Genomic DNA, 19682 nt, shown 5'->3' on the forward strand with positions numbered 1-19682 from the left:
CTCCACAGATTTCCATGTTTATGATGATTCATCCCCCACGGGTAAATCAGTTTGGGGATATACGTGTGTGCGCACACATACATACACACACTACATGTGTATACACGCATGTACATATGCATGTATACGCACACGTGGAGAAATGCTCACGCGTAACACAAAATCTGGTGCAGATTCGTTGCTCCGCTCGCTCAGTCACGGTGCATGCAGGGCCACACAGTACACGTGCTCACTCAGTGGCGTCTGCCGCCCCACTGACCAGTATAGGGAAGTTGCCGGTGTTCACGCACACGCATTCCGGTCCACTCGCCTCAGCGGCCAGGTTTCATCAAGGTTGCACAAACCGTTCTCGTTATATTAACAATGGCAGGACTTTTTCTGGACAGGCCTCCTAAACACACACACACACACACACACACACATTAGGGGGGAGAGAGCATTTCCTTTTCCCTTCGTGTGAGCTTACCAGTAATTATCATTTAGTTCCAGGATCTTCAAAGAGTCTCTTGCTCAATATTTACCATCCCCAGAGTACTAGCCAGATCCAGTTCTTAGTGTACAACAAAAGTCAGCAAAGCCAGGACACAAACGTCCCCTCCCCCAAAAAAAACTCTTCAAGAAAAGCTCAGCCCTTCCCATCTTGTGCGTTCACCACTCCTTGTGTGTGGCTCCCTCACGGACCCCACACGCAACACATGATAACATAGAAAGTCGTGTGCACAAAGAAAAGGCCCAGAGGTAAAAATTCCGAAGCGTAAGCAAAGGTGGACGAAAGTAACAGCCTCTGGGTAGTGTGTGATCAACATCCACTGGTCCTGGTGACCTAGGGCTCCGTCAGCAGGTGGCCACTCCTAATTCCCCCTCTTCCTTCAGTCCACGCAATTTGGGTGGAGTTGACTCCATCTCCCCTCCCCTGCTCCAGTAGATGACTGACCCAGGCCCAGCCAATAGGAGAACAGCATCCCCCAAGGCTTTCGTGTTGGGCACAGGACCCACACCAGCCCAACAGAATAAAAACTGGGCCTTCCCTAGAACTGTGAGCGAAGGGGGAAAGCCTGGAGGTGTCCTGGGTCCATCCTAAGGCCCCACCGAAAGGGGACACTGCCTAAGAACGACCCTATGCAGGGGCAGCAGAGCTGAGAGGTCGGGAGAGGCAGAGGCTGGAGGTCCACTGTCAGGTTCTAGGCCCAGCTGTGCGTGAAAATCTCTCTACCCCGAACTTTGTGGTGTAACAAGTCAATCGGTTCCTCTCTCATTCTGAAGCCACGTGGGGTGGGCGGTCACTTGCACCTTTTATTATAATAGGTGACATCAGCTTTTTATTTCAGGGGCTTCTATTTTTGTTAGTTTTTTTCACAATGAGAATGAACTTATGTTTAAAAATATTTCGACGCCCTTGGTCTTGATGATGAGCATAACTCCCACGCAAACTCCTGGCTGTGGGTCCAGCAGTAAACGACGCGCCTCCCACGCCTGGTCTCCCTTAAAAGCCACTCTCGCTGTGTGAGGGGGTGCCATTGTTATGGCCAGTTTATGGAAGGGGGAAACTGAGCCCGGAGATAGAGGGGACTGGGCTGGGACCCACATCTGTTGGTCTCTGAAGGCCCAGTTGTATCCCCTCCTTATTCAAGTTCACTAATAAGAACACTTGACAAAAACGGTCCTTAGCAGAGATCTATCCTTATTCCCAGAACGCAAGCCCCCTACGGAGACTCGGTCATCGTCATCGCTGACCACCCAGCAGGGGCTCAACGATCGTGTGCTGAATGGATGAGTGAGTGAGTGAATGAACCAACGCACGGGAGAGATGTGATGTCTGGGACTTGAGCAGGCCCAGGTATACGAAACACTCATTTCGGGCAACATCTGAAGCATTCCTCCCAACTTCATCAGCATGTATCTTAACAGCTCAGACATGCTTTCCAGTTGAAAACATTCATTTAATTAGCAGGCATTTTCCAAAACGGATGTGCCTTTCTCAATCACTGTCTGCGGCGGACATTCGTTGAGAAGGTGGCCCCTCCCCCAAACATCAAAGTTTATGCTCTGCAGACCTTTCTTCCCCAATTACTTCCATTGGAGAAGGACAGCCGGGGCAGACGGGAAATCGGTCACAACATGCGAGCGCTTCCCCTTTGTAAAAGAGGTGCTTATGCTGTAAAGTCCTTTGGGGGAGGGAGAGAAATCTATCTTTTTCTCATCTGTGTCTTTCAAAATGTTTCTCTTGCCAACATGGGCTGCTTGCCGTGAACTGCCAAAAGCATTTCTCATTGAGATCTAGCTTCCCCTCCTGGAAATAGTACTAAGAACAATCTATAAGATACTGTTTCATTGGGTTTGTTGTATTTCTTCCTGAGTTCTGCGGCTACTGGGCTGGGCGTTCTGGCCCTTCCTGTGTTTTGTTTTGGTTTGACCATCACAATTCCACTTGAACAGAGCCTGCACCTTCTCCTGTCTCGAGTGCCTGCACCCCTGAACCTTGGGCGGCAGCAGCCAGGAAGCAGAGATGACATCCATATTTCTGAAAAAAATGCTACTCCTTAAGAAAGCACGATTCTCCAAGTCCACTGAGGTCTAGCTGGGATTGGCTGGGTCAACCCCTTGCCCTAAACTCTTCCATAGCTCCCCACTGCCATCTGGATGAAGAACAAAATACCTCGACTCTGCCTGACCCTCAGCCAATAACTTATCGACAACTTCCAGCCTCTTGCTTCCTCTCTTCACCACTGGCTTCTTTGGATACGCGCTTCCCACTCCCTGAAACATCCTCTCTGTCCCACCTTCTTCACCTGGTTAATTCTACTCAGTGTCAGGTTTCAGGTACAATGTCACCTCCTCCGGGAAGCCCTCCATGCTCCTCCCCTCCACTCCCCACCTAAAGAATGGAATTAGATGCCCTCCCCGGCACAATCACAGCTGAACCCCTCCAGCACTGATGGCCCTATTATAGATGTCCGTTTATTTCTTCAACACCCTCACTGCACCTGAATCCCTTAGGTGCTGAGTCTCCGAGCCTGGCCTACAACAGGCCCTCCATGAACAGTGGTTGAGTGAATGGGATGAATACATGCGCAGAGGCAGGGCCCTGGAGGGAACACGGTGACCAAGCAGAAAGTACTTACGTGTTCCTCAGGACGACGGCTGAGCTGCAGAGTACTGAGCATCATACTAAAGGCAGGCATATTGCAACCGCCAGCCCCCAGCCCCAGGGTGCACAGAAGACTAAGTGAGCCCCACCACGGTTCCCACAAGGAAATCAGCTTGTACTTGCCAGGTCCCTCCAGCCCACCCAGTCTACCCATAGTTCCCCAAGCAAGCTAACATCATCCTACACACCATCACCCAGACAATTTGGCTTCCCAGACAGAAAAAGCCTTCGAGCTCACCAAGAAGGCTGGGTGAGAAGGTAAAGAAACGTGAAGGTTGAGATTCTTGGACAGGAGTGCTGCCTCTTCCTTGACGTTAGGTTCTGGCTGTATTCCTGTCCAGCCACGGCCAGAGAGCCAGCGCTGAGTCACACAGGTACAGGGGGAAAGGGCTGGCAAAGAACCTTTAAAGCCTGGGAGAGGCTTCTCCCTCCAGACCCCAGAGTTCCAGGAAAATGCCCTTCACCCTGTTTGCTCTGTCCCACATATCGGGCGCTTGATCAGGTAAAAGGGCTTTGGTTTTCTCCCACTGTTTGAGGATTGCGGTGCCAAGTTCCCTGCTGAAGAGGAACTCCTGGCTCCTCTCAGCCCCCACCTCCATGGTGGCTCATGAGGACAGTAACTTTACATTTCTGCGATTCAGCGTCTCAAACCTCTCTTCCCCAGGCCATCACCCTAAGGACACTGCAAGTATACTGTTGGCTTGGTGGATTTTCCTCATGAACAGAGAACCCCTTCTTGCCCCCAAAGCTATGCTTGAAAATCATGCTAAGACAGGCTAGGATGAGGCTCACTCTGCCAGGTGTTTGAACTCAACCTTTGCATCTTTCAAGCTGTGTGATCTTGGGCAAGTGACCTAACCTCTCTGAGACTTAGTTTCCCTGTCTGTAAAGTGGGATAATAACAGACTTTTCCCATGGAATTCCCTGACGATGAAAGGAGATATTCTATGCAAAGCACCCAGCATGGCCCCCCGGCTTTAACAAAGTACCTATGGCCAACAGTCATTATTCCTACTTTGGAGAGAACCACCTTCGTGACTGAGGGATGGCATTGGGACCACTATCTTTCCCAACGCCCATTTTGTAACCCTAAAATAGTATGCCGAATAAACAGAAATGGATTTTACTGCCTCGTATAAGTGCAGAGCCCCAGAAAGCGCGAACGAGACAAAGGGCTGGGTTACGTTCGCTCCAGGATGTATCACAGCGCAGGTTTGTTATTCCTGTTGTTAATGCATTCCTGATCGCCACTGTTTCCTGGTCGTTCGCCTCTCTGGCTCTCACTGGCCGAGCTCCAGTTTCTTGAGGTTTTTAGACTACATTTGGAAGCTATGTTATGAAAACCTTGAAGCCTCCACAAAAATGAAAACTTCCTTTTCTTCCCCTTCCTCCGCAGAGCGCAGTGGCCAAATACTCCTCAGTTAGGAAACCTGACCGATTTCCAACGCTCTGTAGCAACCGAACTTGTCCCAAAGTTACAGCACTTGGGCATCTAAACTGTGATTCACTTCCGTATGTCTCCCACTGCCAAGCGGCCAGGGTAAACCCATTGATGGTTCACGTGTGATCTTTGGACGCTACAATCACGGTCTACCTTGCTTTTTTTCCTTCGTGGAGTAGCCCTGTCATTCAGCTATATTCATCTGTCCATCACCTTCCCCGTTTCTAACAACGTCACCCACACATACACACACACACTCATCTCTCTTTCTCCCTGCTCCTCCACAGGCCTTCCCATTGTTACAATGTACACTCGACAAAGAAAACTTTGGTTCAAAGGTTTGAGGAAAAACAAAATGTCTTTTTCATTATTACCACAGGGTGTGTGAAGGTTTTGAAATGACACCATTATTGAAAGAATCCTCCCCCCCAACCCCCCAATTGCTTGGAAGGATTTAGATGATCTTACAAAGTCTTGTCTGCTGCCCGATGGTGGGAGGTTGAACACAGACTCATCAAGGTACCCAGCGCTTTTTTAGCTCTAGCAGGCTTCTCAAAAGCAAGCCAGCCCCACAAATACAGCTCCTTGCCTTGGTTACTTTGCTTCTTCTTTGGGTCTGCTGCTGATACTGTGGACTGCATGGAATCAGCCCGAAGTGCTTGTCCACGCTAGACCCAGAATAGCACCAAAATCAGGCCGAGGAACGGTAACCAGGGGCAGAGTGCCATCTGCTGGCCATTTTGATTAGACAGCATCCTGCGTCTCAGCCCACACTGGTAAACGCTCCCCTGTTTCAAAACTGCAGAAAAAAATTTCATGGTAGCTTCAGGCATGGAAACAATTGATTTTTGCTGTATTAATATCCTACTGGTGGGCACAGGCATTTAGAAATAAAGCCTTCTTCTCTGTCACTCATTTTTAGGTATTTAAAAGCAAAAATCAGAAATCTGAGAGAGATCGCTTGCAATTGCTTTTATTATTACTACCGTTTTGTCGTTGCTGTTCAAGTGTTATATTGGTGAATAATAATAATAAAAACTCTTTGAAATTTTGGTCTCGCACACTATTAATCTGGACCCCTTAAATCAGCATGCAACAATTTGCAAAGGGGTTTATGATCTTCAGCGAGTTTACAGAACTTAACAAAACAAAGGCCAAAAAAATAAATAAATGAAATGAAAGATAAAACTGAAGCAAATGAGCCCATTTCCAAAGGAGCAAGAAAACAGCTAACAAATGTGTATCTCCGTGGTTAGGTTGTTATGTTTCACACGAAAATAAGCATTTCTACTTAAGCTCAGATGGGCTCATTTCTTCTCCCCAGGCTATTGCATTGTTGTTGTTCTGCTAAAATCCGGAGAAGACACTGGCGTTCCCCTCTGTAACTCACTGTGCCTATTCTGAGAGAGAACACGGAAAGTTCACGCCGAAGGGTGCTTCTTTTGAGCCGACGTTGCCTATACTCTTTCAGGTTTCAAATTGGACAATGAGTTAGCAAAACATCGGCAGACGGGACGGGGATGTCTTTCTCGAAAAGAACGCATGATGTATTTTTATTTGTAATGTTTGTAGGAAGTGTGTCGATCGCATACAAAAGTCAGATGTTTTCCTTCCAATTGCAGCATATGGAAGTCTTCCCCAGTGATCGACAACACAGGTTTGGACACACACACGGGGAAAGGGCACAAGCTGCACGCACACACATACGAGGCAGAGTCCGCCATGCATAGAAGTGCCTCATTCTCTGCGTGGATGCGTATAAGCTTTCTACACCGCACAAATTTTGGGGATACTAAAAGTGAATTTCCTTCCTACTTTGCTCAGACCTTCAGAGGCTCCTACAAGCTCCAGTCCTTCTAAAAGGGGAGGATTTGCTTAATAGTTCTTAGTATTTTCAGCCTCTTCATTGATTTCCTTCCTTCCTAGTATTTTTAGTTCCTGAGATAAAACAAAACAAAACAAACCCCCTCATTTATAATATAGTAAAAAAATCCCAGGAAAACATTTCGTCAATGAAACATTCTTTGCTGCTCATTATTTTATTGAATGAATGTTATTTCTCTTTGAAAGTTGGGTACCCTGCTCTGATTATTGAAAAGCAGGAAGACACAAGGCAGAATTGGAAAGGGGAGGGTAATGTTTTAAGATAAATATTATTATTTAAAAGGTTTGCTCTTTGCCATACAGTAGCCTTTCCAAAGGCCCAAGTTTGCTAGGACCAAATCACTTTGGGAAGTAGAATATGCCACTGCCAGAGTCCATTCTGGCAGATCCTACTCAAATGTATGTCTCAAACTCTTTTTTTGTCATTGACCCCTGGTCTAAAATGTTGAAATTTTGAGGCAAGATCAAAAAACATTTTTAATTGAAATTGGTCAAATAAGAAGTTCTACTTCTTTTCTTTCTTTTTTTTTTAAGTGTTATTTCTTTACAGGATTCTTTCATTATTTCCCCAGAAATTTGGGGAGGTTCTTGCAATCATCCTACATTTGAAATGCCAGCTGCTAACTTCAACTCAATTTTCTGCCCTGTTTGAAAAGGATTTTTTGTTTGGGTTTAGTGGGGTTAGGAGTGTGTGTGTGAGTGTGTGTGTACAGAAAGATAGAGAGAAAGAGAGGGGGGACGCACACAAATAAAATAGTTTTGCTTTGAAGCTGCCACATAATTACTGGTAAGATCTGTCCCAACCCACTGAGAGACAGTGCCCTTGCTCAAGTCCGACGAGCGAGCAGGCGGGCGGCGTGCGGGAAGACTCTCTATAACGAATGGGTCAGATATAGGACGAGAAGAAACACAGCCAAGGTAGGTAGAAAGATGTGATTTCTGTTGCTGTTTACTTCTAGAGAAGAACTGGGAAAAGGAGGAAAGGAGGGAAGAAGAGGGGGAGGAAGGAACCATGGGAAAAAAAGAAGGAAACAGAGAGGGGGTAGGAGAAAAAAAGAGAGAAAAAGAGAAGGAAGGAGGGAAGGAAAGGAGGAAGGAAAGGAGGGAGGAAAGAGAGAAACATTGCCCGAGCTGGTTTATCTGTGTTTTCCATTCAAAGCCTTGTGTCCTTGGTACCGAAATTAAACATCACATATGGGGCACAGAAAAGAGAAGGGGGAAATAGTAGGTTTCCCTTTTTCATTTCCTTTGTGGGGATACCGGCTTGGAACATCTGAAGAGAAAATGGTTGCAAACGTGGAGCATTTTTCTCCCCTCAGCAGTGATGAAACCAGCTGCCTCTTCCAGCCGAGGTCCTTCGCGTCACAGTGCCCCCTGCAGTACTCGGCCTGGACGGGACCCCAGCTTCCCCTTGAACTTCCCCACTCCGGTTTCCCTTACAGTGGGGAGGGGAAGGGAGCAGAAAGGGACTGGGAAGTTTTTAAACAACCTCGGCTCTTTTGAAGGGCTGCCACTGGCCCGGGGAGAGGGGGATTTCGAGAAATAACTTCCAATTTACTCCGAATGGTTAGGAGAAGGGGGAAGGAGGGAATAAAAACCCTTCTTCTCATTTTTTTTTCCCTTCCCCCTTACCCCCTTAATCCTATTTTAGTTGAGGTCTGACCTTGGAAATTTCCAAAAGACTTTAATCTCCTGTACTCCAAATTGCCAAAGGGAGCTGAAAGGGAGAGCGCGCATGTGGGTGAAGGCGGTTTAAAATTGTTTATTTATGAATGGCTTGGACTTTCCCGATAGTGAGAATGTTAACTGGTTCATTAGGTGCTCTTCGTACATTTCAATGTTTTTTTTTTCTTTTCATCCCCCCCCCCTTTTTTTCTCAAATACATTAAAATCATTGCAGCTCAGCTGAGAAAAATGATCTTAAGCTCTGCCTTCCGCCTTTGGGCAGGTCTGACGGCTCCGATGATAATATTCTCAGATAGCTAGGAAATGCCATTTGGTATTTTTTTATAACTACACCCGCCCGTCTCCACCTCCCAACTCTTCCAGAAACAACAAATTACCTTCATGTCAAAGGAAGGGGGCTGGGGGTCGGGGCCCAGCAAGCAAGAGAAAGAATCATTTCCATAAATATGTTTGAGCTATAAAAGAGAGCCAGGCACTGTGCAGATCTCAAGTTTGGGGAGGCACGAACTCACTGAAATCATTAAGTATTTCATTTTTCAGATGAAAGGCTCTCCTTTTGAATCACCGTGCAGAGTTCTGGTGTAATTTGAAGTGTCACTTCGGAGGGGTTTGGGTGATTAAGTTTTTTTCATTTCTTTCATTAAAGGGCCAATTTTCCTGATGTGGGTTATAACTTCGTTCCAATCTGAAATTTTACCCCCTCTCCATCCCCCCTCCCCTTAAAAAGGGTCTCTATGTATGACTGATTTTGAAAGAATAACAAATCCAGTTGTATACTTATTTTTTTTTTAATGCTTTTGATTTAATTGACCTACGAAATGCAGAAACCACTTTAGTATCATTCTCAAAGGTCCACTTTAAATCACGAGATACGTCAAGGTGTAATCACTCGTATTTAAAACATTCCATAATTATAGGAAGAAAGAATGTAAAATGGATTTTTTTTAAAAGAAAAGGATTATTGTAAGCAATTGACTCTCAAGAAATGTCTGCCTTTTATAAAGTTTATAATTTCCCAGTAAATTCTTTTAAGTTAATAAACATCTTAAGCATAAAGAACCTTAAACGCCACCCCCCGCCATCTGCCACCACACATACAAAAACAGAAGGAAAAAAAAACCCAAACCATAGTCTTTTAAAATATGCTTTTTTTTTTTAAAGACCTCAGAAGCGGAAATATTTCTCAGGAAATGTCAAACATGAACGTCTACATAATATCTACATGAAATAATACATCAAAATCAGCTTTTTTTATCTGACAGAACACAATAAACGGGTTTGGAACATTATTTTTGTGCATGTTTTGTAGCTCTCCAAAATACCCAATAATAGATAATGCCCTATTGGGAGAGAGAACGTGTGTTTTCTTGAAACTTGGTGGGAAAAATATGGTTGTTGGGTTTTTTTTTTTAAGTCTTTGTAAAGGAAATTAGGTATTTTGGGGGAGGGGGGAGAATATAATGTTTCACTGTGATATAATCCAGCAAAAACCCAGGAAATTCGAAGTCCGGCTGACGCTCTGCTGAAAATTCACGCCATTGTCCCCCTTAGCTGACAGCACATTGAAGCCCGCAGAAATCAGGGTGCACCTCACATGCCCTGTCTTCCAGCCTCGGGTGTCTCAGCACCAAAGTGCTATTTAAACATCAGCCGGCCTTAGGAGGGTTGCCATTTTTTGTTCCTTCCTTTGTTTCTCTGCGCACATTTTAGATCTTCCCCAGCCCTTGTTTTGGGGGCCACCTGAAATACACATATTGAATTTTAACCCCAGTCAGGGGCAGAGAGGCTTTCTGGAGAAACTGAATTCGTATTTCCATGAGAAGAGAATTTCACGAGAGAGGAATAGACTCCTAGAACCACGAAGATTCCAAGCTGAGAGAAACTGAGGCTGTCTGTCCAAAATCAAAAGGGAAACAAGGGATCCACTGAAAGGTGGAGAAGCGGGGTGGGGGGGGACCCCCAGATTTGTCAAGGCAGCTCTTTGGGGCTGTGCTTAGAAAAACATTCACTGTCAGGGTGTCACGCCTTTGTGTGAGTTTCAGTTACAAAAACCAAATTACAGACCCCAGCTCGCTAAATATTTAAGCCCTGTAGTTCCACACCATTTGTGGATTCCAGGCCATTAATTTACTACTGGATTGTTAATTACAACAGAGTAATGGAAAACCGGGCTTGTAGATTTTATGGACACCGGCTTCTGTGCAAGAGACTGTTGCTACATTCAGGGACTAAAAGCTTAAACTTTAACTACGTTTTAAGTATCTGGGACTGGGGTGAAAGGGGAAGCTGCGAGGAAACGCTCTGAGCAGGTAAGCAGTTAGTTATTAGTGGGCTTTGAAGGCCTCTCTTGGTGTACGTCTGCGTATTTTAAGGGTCTCAACAAAACAACTTTTTTTTTATGCACCTAATTTGGGTTTTCATTGAATTTTCTGCGTGCACCGATGTTAGGATATTTTGGCGAATTTAATTCTCCCAACCCCTGGATATGAAAGAAAAGAAACTCTTTCTTGAGGAGATTTAGAAAGGGAGGAAAACCCCTTTTTTAAAAGGCTTAGGGGAGAGTGGGGTGGAGGAGCCAAGTGGTTAGGAGGCTTCATTTTCGAAAGCTCAAACTCCACAGAGGAAGGACCGTCTGCAGAAGAACGGACGCTAATTTACCTGAATTCCGTTGTCACTGCTTGGCTCTTGACCATTAAACGATTCTTTTCACTAGCCAGTAAAGCCAAATCAGAAGCGTGTTTGGGGTGCAGGGAGGTGCCAGACAGCACCCCCCCCCCCCGCCCACGCATGCAAAGCCAACTGTCTGTGCTGTGTTTGCTTTGGTTTCCCGAGGGGGCTCTCAGATAGGAAGGTGCAGTTTGGGCAACTGGACTGGGGTCCCGGTCTGCTGGGGGGGGGGGTGTGAGGGGCTCAGTGGCTCTTGTGCATGATCCATCGTCCCTGTTCAGGGTTCCGGGAGAAAGAGAAAGCACCCGTGCTCAGCCAGGTCGGCAAGCCCGTAGACAGGCCGTGTTTTCTCTTTGTTTCCCCCTCTCAGAGTCTGTGAGGAGCTCTGCCAAAGGCAAAGGGCTGGGGAAGTGCTTGTTACTCTCCAGAAAACAGCCCCGTCTCTCTGCACCTGAACCCTCTACCTTTTTAAACCCACAACAGTGTTCACGGCGTTCCACCCAGAACACGTCCGAGGGGATGTTTGCCGAAGCTCTGGGAATCCTTGAGAGCAACAAGCTGCATAAAAATACAGAGATTTTTAAAAGCACCTTGTGACAGGCCCCTTTATCCCACTGTTGACATCCGGTAGGTTCGATGACAAAGAATTCCTAAGAGAACTGCACCAAAAACATGCTTGATGAGTATTACTAATAAGTAAAAGCACCCAATAGAGAAGGCATTTAACAGCTAATATTTCCTTCTAATAGAGGTAATAGACTTTCAAGCTCTTTCTTCCCACCTTAAAACTAGAAAGGGGTTTTTTTGGCCCCTCTTTTATTATAGGAAACCAAGCAGAGGGAAATAGGAAGATAAGGCCCGAGGTTTCAGGCCTTGTTCTCAGGTCTCTCTTCCAGATAATGGTCTGCACACAGCTGACAAACGGAGGAACAAAAGCTTTTCGCCGTCTGCCTGTCCAGATGGAATTGGTCACCCAATCTGACTGAGTGTTTGGCAATTAGTCAGTAAGGCAACTAATTAATAATTTGACTGGGGGACAAAAGTCGATTTCTCAGCTGCACACAGATGTAGTTAGGGGGACACCGTGAGGCATCTGCCCACACGACTCCAGCAACACCTCGCTTCATGGAAAGTCTGCACTTCGAACGGGAACTCCGGGTCCGCGTCCCTTTATATTAGGTTTCTGCTTCCCCATGACATGGTACGGTGGAGGGAAGTGACTTTTTTTTTTTAAGCTGTCAGAAGTAACTAATTCAATACAAGATACAGTAGTGATGTATTCTCTGGAATCTATATTTATGAACCAGACTGCACAGTAATAAAAATAGTCACTGTACTCATGATGTAACAGCCAGTCTTTACTATGTCCTGGGGCTGTGCCTTAAATAAGATAATACGTTATTTAATCCTTACGGTCCCACAACAAGGTAGGTGCTACAATCCCCACTTTACAGATAGGGAAGCCGAGGCCCAGGGAGTTCAGCCTCTTACCAACCAAGATCGCACAACAGTGAATAGTAAGATTTCGAACTCAGACCCACAGATTTCAAATGTTGCCTCCCTGGACCTGCCCTTCTGGAATGTGGGGGAAATTAATCCAGGGACTTGGGGTCAGTCTTCCTCCCCACCTAGAGGACAAGAGACTGGCCTCCAAGGCCACCCCTAATTTGCTGTGGGGCCTTGGCCCAGGCCTGGGCCTCCGGGCCTTGGTTTTTCCTGAACAAAGTCATGGAGGTCCACTAACAGTGGGTGCATAAAAGAACCTTGACCTTCAACACTCTTGGCTGTACCAAGAACATGTTTTTGAGAAACCATCAGAGGTTCCATCTGGACCCAGAGATGGCAAAGCTGGAAAAGACACTGGGATTTTTTTTTTAAGCTGGAATGGACGGTAAGAAGGAGCTTAGAGAGGTTGCCCAATGGAGGTGTCAGCAACAAATGCAGACTGGGTTGCAGGTTGCACTGGGGTTCCGCCCCACGCTCAGCCGTGTTTCTGCACTTGCGGAACTGGAGTGATGGTGGATGGAATTCCTAGGGCGGCAAGTCCTGGAACAACGTCATCCTGTTCAACACCGTTCTGTTGTACCGTTGACGCGATGCCCTGTGTACATCACTTCACCTGCGGGGAAACTGGTTCCATTGTACGTCATTTCACTCAAAACCCCAGAACCTAAGGACGGCAGAGAGCCAGGACTTACTGCACAGAGGTGAAGACCTCAGAGGGCTGTTGTGAGGATTGGACAAAAAGACACTTTGTGCCCTGAGCGGCAGAGTGCCCGGCTCACAGAGGACGCTCGGGGCGAAGTTCCAGAACGAGCCTGAGGATGGTGGCGGTGGAGCTGATGACGATGGTGGGAGGTGATGATGACAACAGAAATGACGGTGATCGTGACATAATGATGAAGACGATGAGGGTGGTTTTAATATCGAAGGGGACGGTGATGGCATGCTCCTTTACCCAGGTCACAGCTGAGGGAATTGAGGCCCCAAAGCCATACACAAATAACCAGTCCAGCCAGAACTGGAAAGCTCTCTCCCCAGGGCTGGCCCGCCACAGCACCGTGATAAAAATAACTGGGGGAGGGTTTGGCCGAAGGAAACTGGGAACTGCAGGTCACAGCTGAAATCAGCAGCTCTGGCCGCCCGGGCACCCCGGCTCATTTTACAGTGCCAGGGAGACCTCTCTGCCCTCGCCAGACCTCACTCCCAGCCTTTTGCGGACAGACGGACGGACGGGCGGCGCCACCTCCCAATGCTGCACCCAGGAGGAGAGGCAAGCAAAGAAGGCGGATTCCAGAGACCTGCGTGTCCCCAGTAGCTCCTGGCGACCTTCCTGCAGCTGCTCTTGGGCTGCATTTTGAGAAATCCTCCCTCAGGGGATTGATTTACACTCTGGTCTCAGCCCCAGAGGCTAAGGAACCTGTTGAACTGGTCAATTCAGGTTTCCAGATGGGGCTAAGTGGTCCCTCAAGATGCTTGTGATGGACTGTGAGAAGCCAGTGCTGAGGGGAAAGAGGAGAATGAGAAGGGGGGAAATACCTGTATTTCATGCTAAGTAGTAGCAGCAGAACTGATATCTCAGGTCATGCTAATAATGAAAGAGGACTGGTTCTGGGACTCAGGTAAGTTCTAACTTCTGGAGACCGGTGCCCCAAGACGTCACAGGTAACCAATCGGAATAGGGAATGCTGTTCACCTGAAGGGATCCACAGCAGACATTGTGAGCGAACACAGAGTGGCATTCTCCACCAAGCCGAGGGCAGCCTCCCAAGGCTTCTGAAACACAGAACTCTAGGCAGGCATGAGCAATCGATCACAGTGGACAGAGGGATAAAAACGATTTTCCACTTGGCATGTCGGGAGCAAGATCCACAAGTGATTCCTAAGATCTCGTGCCTGCTCAAAAAGCCATTAAGTGACTAGGGCAGGGGAGGGGCTTCCCTGCAAAGACCAGGTGGCAACAGTCGGCTGTAGGCTGGGTCACATTCCACACACTGGTGACATTTCGTTCCTTCATCCATCCATTCATTCCTTCAATAATCCGGTCATCCATCCATCCACCCACTCAGTCAGTCATTCATGCTCTCATTCATGGGCTTTTATTTATTCCCTCACTCATTCGCCCCCTCAGCCACGCATCTACTCATTCCCTCTGTCATTTTTTAATCCAAGCAATATTTGCTTCTTATGCATTCCATGTGCCAGGCGCTGTCCTGGATACTGGAGATGCAAAAAATGACGGGAAGAGACCCAGCCCTGTCTGCATGGAACTCATAGTCTCACAGAAGAAAAATTAAACAATTGCACAATTAATTATTTCTTTTCAACTGCGATCACTGGAACAAGGAAAAACACTGAATGCCTTGAGAGCAGGCAGAGGTAGGGGTAGAAGTCGGGGAAAACTTCCCAGAGAGGGAAGCATTTGAGGTGAACACGTAAGGATGAGGCGCGAACGTGACAAAAAGGGGGGAAGGGTCTCCAGGCGGGCGGGTAGAAGCCTGGTGCTGTGCTGAGAATGGGGGGAGGTCAGAGGGGCCACAGTGCTGACAGTACGCACGGGACTGGCGCTAGCTGACACTACGGAGCGGGCAGGGCACAGCGCCACCAAACGAGAGTCCCCGTGTGAGCCTCACCTGCTAGAAGCCTTCGGTGGCTGTCCTGCCCTCAGCACGAACTCCGAACCCCGCACCGGCCCCGCTCACCTTTCCACCTTCCCGCATGCCTGCCTTTCTCATGGAAGACTCTCCACCAGACCAACGGTCCCGTCTGCCGAGCAGAAACACCAGACCACAAGGCCCGCAGGAGCAGACACTGGGGGTCTGGTTTCCTGCTGTAGCCCCAGTGCCCAGGGTCTTGCCACAGAGCCGAACACATAGATGAACTTGAGAAATACGGTAAATGTACAAATGAGTGATTCCTTGACCCCACCCTTGGCACGATGCCCAGCGCCATGCACGGAAGGGCTGGATGCTGGAGGAGAGGAGGGAGGAGAGGAGTTCAGAGGGATAGAAAGGAAACGGGGGAGGTGGGGGAGGAACATCCCCTGTGAGTATCGGGAGAAGGTCACGCTATAAAGCAAGGATTCCAAAGCTCCAATTCCCATAAGAAAAGGCCCAGTTATTTTAAATCATTTCAAGAACAAATCTTTTAAAATTTTTCTAAAGATTCAGACTCACCCGCCTGGCTGTGCAGGGCCCAGTGGTGAGAAGGAGGTGGCCTGACTCTGAGCATGGGGGGAGGAGGGGACTCATTTGGATGCTTCAAGCATTTCTGTGGCCTCTTAACTCTCGAACACTCTTGGCGAGACTCACCGGCTCATGGTTTGGTCTCCTGCAAAGATCTCATCTTTACCTGTTTCTCAAGTCCACCTTGTGTACCTAACACCGGCCAAGTTATCCAGTGGGCCTGGCTCCCCAAATGTAAAATGAAGTAATTGGGTTAAGTCATCTCTAATCCAACCCAGCACTGAGAGTCTCTGGTTCACTTCTTGGAATTCCTTCCTATCCATCCACCTCAATCCCCCAGATACTAATAACTACGAGGAAGACAACAATGTAACAGTAATTGTTATCATCCCAGCCACCACTCACTGACGCACTGTTTATTTCATCCTCACGGCTGCCACACACAGTAGCTCTATGATCTCTCTTCATACTTGAGGAAACGGAGGTCCAGAGAGGTTATGCCCTTTGCCCAAAGTAACACAGCCAGGAAAGGGAGAAGGTGGGTGGGATTCGATCTCTGACGGGTCTCCACCCAAAGCCCACGATCCCCCAGCTCTACCCACAAGTCTAGCAGGTCCTGGCAGGGCCGTGTGTACCTAGTGCAAACACAGATTTCCTGGTGTCAGCGGGGAAGGCGGAGGGGGCTGTGCGTGTGGCTCTAACACCGTCACTGTCCGCCCGGCCTCCCGTGGTTTTTTGTTCTTGCGTTGTCTTTTTTCTGATAAAGGTGTTTCTCACACACATACAGTGTTTTAGGACATGTCTGCCCTCCGATTCCATGTACAGTCACGAGCCACATAAGGACGTTCCGACGAACCGCAGGTACCACGGTGGTCCCACTAGTTGCAATGGAGCTGGGAAACTCCTACCGCGCAGCGACGACGCTGTAGCTGGTGCACCCCCCACACGGCGCATTACTCGCGTTTGCGATGACGCTGGTGTGAGCAGACCTGCCATGCTCGTCGGCCGTCCTAGGGCAGTGGGACGCACAGAACGACAGCAGAACCGCCTGGGTTTGTACTAGTGCACTCCAGCGTGCTCCCGCAAGGAGAAATCGCCTGACGCCCCGTTTCTCAGGATGTGTCCCCTGGCGTTAAGCTGGCGTGAATGCAGTTCTGATGGAGCCGCCAATCACACAGGCCTCTTCACAGCGGCGGTCCAACGGGCGGCCCAGGTCACATGACCCACACCTGCGCTGTCTTAGTTACAGTACCCCCCCCCGCCCCCGCCCCCGCCCCGCCCCCCCTAGGCTGGCCACACGCAGCCCTGCCAGTCGCCCCCCACCTTCACCAGGCCCGCCCAGCTGAAAGGGGTTTCAGAAGGTGTCCTCTTAGTCACCACCGCTCACACAGCCCTAGGGCCCCTCTTTCTTTTCAGACGAGCTGGCAACTAGGCATCAGTTGACCATCAGAAAGGGGACCCAGCCACGCTGGCCTCTGACCAAGTGGACCTGCACTGGGAGCTAAACAGTCAATGAAAGACACACTTTTCAGCCTCCACGCAGGAATTCTGAGCCCAGGATTTCCCACGGTACTGTAAGGAGCTTCCCTTGGCCACGCCCTCCCCCCTTTTCTGCGTGTAAGCTCTGGCCCCGATGGAAACTGCTGCAATGCAAGGCGGAGGGGGCCTGCTCACTGTTCCTGTGCCCTGGGCTTTGAGATGCTGACCCCAGCCACACTCTTCCCGTGGGATCAGACCGGGCAGAGTGCTTTAATGACCTGGAAATTCCGAGACACTGGCAGAGTTTCCTCGGGTGAGCGTGGTCCATCCTGAATGGGGTGACTGGAAATAAGGCTATTTTTAGAGGAAACCCCGGCTCGTTTCCCCTCTGTCAAGGCCAATTAGCTTCTTTCCAAGACTAGAATGCAGCCCTGAACGCACAGGACGCCATCGCTTGCTGCCCCCCATGATCTGCTGTGCTGTTGGTGGGGTCAGACTGCCTGGTGGCAAGACGGTGAATTCTAGAATCAGAACGACCAGCCGTGTGATCTTGGGGACATTCCTAATAGGTAAAACGGGGACCCACAGTCCTTCTTGTTGTCCTAGGTGTCTTAGCTGGTATGCCTCCAAAAGCAGAACCCAGCTCAGGGACTTATGGGCAGGTAATTTATCTGAAAAGCGATCCCAAGAAGTAGGAGTGGACAAATGAAGAAGGAAAGAGCCATTTTTATGTACATTATCATCAAAGTCTCTGCCGTAGGCAACGGGGCCTAGATTCGGCAAGGACAGCCCGAGAGGTGCGCAGAAGGCCTCCGGGAACTACCGCCCGGGGGTTGGGACGCTGGAGTGTTTAGTCAGTGGGTCCTACTGTCCCTTGATTCAGTCCCTGCACTTCTAGACAGAGCTTGGGTGCCACCTAGCAGGCTCTCGGGGCATCGGAGGTGGCCCTGGGACAACTGCAGAAATGCAGGGAGCAGGTCCTTGTGCCTGTCGGCGTAAGGCGTGTGTGAAGCCGCAGGGAACTGTCCGCTGCGGCTGAGGCTGAACCTTGTCCTGCGCAGCACCTACGATCTCCACCTGGAATCCATCAAAAATAATAAATGAGACTAGCATCAGTAATAATAATAGTTCCCCGGCAGATAGGAATAGTTACAGGCAGGGGTGTTGCCTCGGTCGGTAATTCCACAAACACTAACTGGTCTACTCAAGGCAACAAGTGAGTGTCCTTCCAGGTGCCCACGGGAGCAAGTAGAGCCCTGCTGTGGCAAAGGTCCTGAGACACCATTTGAGCTCAGCGGGAAGGAGAGCGGGGGTGGGTTATTGATGTCTGCCTTGAGGATGGGGTGGGCAGCAGTTCTGTGCACCCAGGCTGCTATCTCTGTGCGGCCAGTGTTTAGAATATATTGCTTCTATCATCAAGTCTCCCACTTCACACCTAGAGGTTAAGTGTCTTCAGCTGTAAAAGGAGAATGATGTTACACTTGACCCTCTTGCCTCACAGGAAGATGTTGAAATCACGGGAAAGGGCTTGGGAAAGATAAGGATATGCGTAAGTGGAGAACTTGCCAGCCAACCCCCTTCTCCCCCAAGAGGTGGGGAGGAGCTCGTGGGAGTAAGCTGGTCCTCTAAGCAGGCAACCCTGGCTTTCTTCGTGCTCCTTAAATGCACTGGACAAGACTGATGGCTAGGGGGCCTTTATTTGACCATCATCTTTGGAGGCAGTAAGTTGCTTTTTTCTGCCCTTTGAACTTTAACGTTTTCCATGGTGAAAGAGTACTCTGAACTTTCTTGTGGACTCTCCACACACTCGGTCCATCTGGTTTGGGTCCATCTCTCTCCAGAGCTGGGGCTCTAATTGGTCTAACCCAGAGAAGTCAGCAAACTACTGCCCATGGGCCAGCCGGCTGCTTCCGTAAGCAAAGTGTTATTCAAAGCCAGCCATGCCCAATCATTCATATATGGCCTTGGCACTCTGCATGCTATAAAGGCAGAGTTGATCGTTGTAACAGAGATCATACTGTTCACAGCCTACAATACTTATCATCTTCCTACCAAGAAAATGGCTGCCAATCCCAAGTCTAAGCTCATCTCCCTACCCATCCTCTGGGTACCACAGTTGGTTCATAGATAGAATTTGACCCAAATCAGGCCAGGGAAGCCCAAAGCTCTATTTCCCTCTGGACATGAAGCTGAGGGGATGTGAGGTCTGGAGCCCCTGCAGCCACTTTGCAGCAGTGAAGAAAGAGTCATCTCTCTGACCGCAAAGATCAAGTAGAGGAGGCAAGACATACATAATTGAAAGCACAGAAGAACATAAACATGTGATGTCGCAGCCGACTGCGGCCTGGTGTTCATAGGGTTTTCTTTGGAAGGGGTGTAGGATCCCTGGCTGGAGGAGCAACAGGGCACACACACTACATACCAAGCATTGTGCTAAGTATATTTTATCCAAGTTAATTTCCTAACAGTCCTCTGAGGTGCTCCCTATTCTTACACCCATTTTTCAGAGGCAGAAACTGAGGCTTGGACAAGCTCGATACGTTGTCTGGTTGCTGGCAGGGATTTCAGCTGAGCTCCCTGACTAGTCCTCAACAATGTCCCTTCCTTTCCCACCCTGGCACCTTCGTCGCCAGGTTGGCCTTTCCTTGGTGTGTGAAGGAAGCTGTGGAAATCCCCGCCACTCTCTATTGCT

The sequence above is a fragment of the Desmodus rotundus genome, chromosome 7 (assembly GCF_022682495.2).
Source record: "Desmodus rotundus isolate HL8 chromosome 7, HLdesRot8A.1, whole genome shotgun sequence".
Lineage (NCBI taxonomy): Eukaryota > Metazoa > Chordata > Mammalia > Chiroptera > Phyllostomidae > Desmodus > Desmodus rotundus.